The sequence below is a fragment of the Phyllostomus discolor genome, chromosome X, assembly GCF_004126475.2.
Source record: "Phyllostomus discolor isolate MPI-MPIP mPhyDis1 chromosome X, mPhyDis1.pri.v3, whole genome shotgun sequence".
Lineage (NCBI taxonomy): Eukaryota > Metazoa > Chordata > Mammalia > Chiroptera > Phyllostomidae > Phyllostomus > Phyllostomus discolor.
Window position 1 is genome coordinate 72,778,049 of NC_050198.1, and position 2,263 is coordinate 72,780,311.

Genomic DNA, 2,263 nt, shown 5'->3' on the forward strand with positions numbered 1-2,263 from the left:
AGTGTAGTCTTGGTTGTAGGTCCTTGTTTTTATTATCTCAAATATTCCATGCCAGTTCCTTCTGGCTTGTAGTGTTTCTGTTGAAAATCAGCTGATAGTCTTATTAGAGTGCCCTTGTATGTTACTAGCTGTTTCTCCCTTGCTGCCTTTAAGATTCTTTCTTTGTCTTTAAAATGTGCCATTTAATTTTAATGTGTCTTGCAGTAGATCTCTTTGGGTTCATCTTGATTATGACACTCTGTGTTTCCTAAATTTTCATTTCTTTTTCATTCACCAAGTTAGGGAAGTTTTTTGTCATTATTTTTTGAAACAGGTTTTCTATCCCTTGCTCCTTTTCTTCTCCTGATATTCCTATGGTGCAAATGTTGTTATGTTTCATGTTTTCTTGCAGCTCCTAAACTATCCTTGTTCTTTTTAAATCTGTTTTCATTTTGTTGCTCTATGTTTTTTTCTATCTTGTCCTCCAGCTTGTTGATTCCATCTTCTGCTTTGTCTAGCCTCCTTAAGTCCTTGTAGTGTATTTTTCATTTCAGATATTGTGTTCTTCATTTCTTTGTGGTTCTTATCCATAGTTTCTATTTTCTTTTTCATACTGCTGTAGTTCCCACTAAGTTTTTTGTAGCTACCATAAGGCTCCTGGTAGTTCTCACTGTGTTCCTTGAGCATCCTTATTGCCATTACTTTGAATTCCATGTTGTAAATTGCTTGCCTCAATTTCATTACTTCTATTTCTTGGGATTCCTTCTTTACTTTTGATTGGGGGTTATTTATTTTTCTCCCCATTTTAGGTGACAGTTTTTGTTTGTTTCTGTGTCTTGGGTTGCTCTCCTTTTCCTGCCTATCTTTGTGGGGTAGACTTCTGTAGTAGGAGTTTAGTGGGACTCTGTGGTGTAGTCTCTGTGATCTCCTGATCTGGATGCTCTAGGGTTCTTTATCTTCAGTTTATGTGAGCTTTGATTATTGATGGGTCATTCATTTGTGTGTTTTCTCCTCCAGCTGGCAGACTGGCAGTCACAACCCCCACTGTGTATCGTTTGCTATTGTATAGGTGTTGATTATGTTTTATGAATAATTTCTAATGCTTTTTTATCTTCTCATTTTCAGCTTTCACATTTATGTATTATTTCATTTGGCTGGAATTGTGGCCATTTTGCTGTTCTCTTTTTAGTTTTATATTTTAATACTTATTTAAATTTAATCTCCAAATATTCAAGTATATTACCTCCTTAATATAGTATTGACTGCACCTCACAAGTACTGTTTCTATCATTATTTATTTCTAAATTTATTTTTAAATTTGTTTTCCAATCTTTATTTAACTAATGATATTCAGAACTGCCTTTTTTCTTAACTTCTAAGTTGTATGGAATTTATGTACTACCTTTTACAAATAATTTGTAAATTTGTTAAATTTTGGTGTGTGGACCTTGTTTGTACAATGTGATAATCTTAAATTAGTTAAGATATTCTTAGTCTTTTTTGCAAATATTTCAAGTATGTTTTTACTCTACTTTCAAATAAATGTTATGCTTTCTTTCCAATGTGCTGGTTAATATGGATGTGGAAATCCTATATAAACCTTATTATTTGATTTATTGGTTTCTGAGAAAGTTCTGTTCAAGTATCCAACCATTATTGCATATTTTTCAAATTTTCTTTTGAGACTTGGTCAATATTTCTTTTGGTTTACTTTAACAAAATATGTTGAATATATGAATAAACATTTATGGCTTTTATATATTTTAGTTTATTTCTCTTTACCAATATATAATATCTTACTTTATTCTACCTAATGCTATCTGTACTGAAACCTATTTTGTTTACACCAGCTTATACTTTAACATTTACCTGATATAAACTTTTTATTTAGTTATTTTCCATCTTTTTGATCATCTTCTTTGATTCCACTCTTAACAGTAGTCATGCTTGGACTTTTTAAATATATAATTTGGATCTCCATCTTGTAATAGAAAATTTTAACCAATTAAAATTTATTCAAATACTGATTAAATTGACTTTATTCTTGTCATCTTATTTTGTGTTTTCTCCATTATTGCATACTGTTCTTTTTGTTGTTGGATGATAAAATTTATCTTAATTTTTGCTTTCCTGTTATTTGTTTAAAAATAGAATCTACAATTCTAATTTTCTAGAGTTAATCCCTAGTCTTTTTTCTTTGGAACATATTTATCTGTAAATTTGTGCTTAATGATTGATGTTTTACAACTATCACGTTTTATAATTTTATTCTCTTTATTCTTTG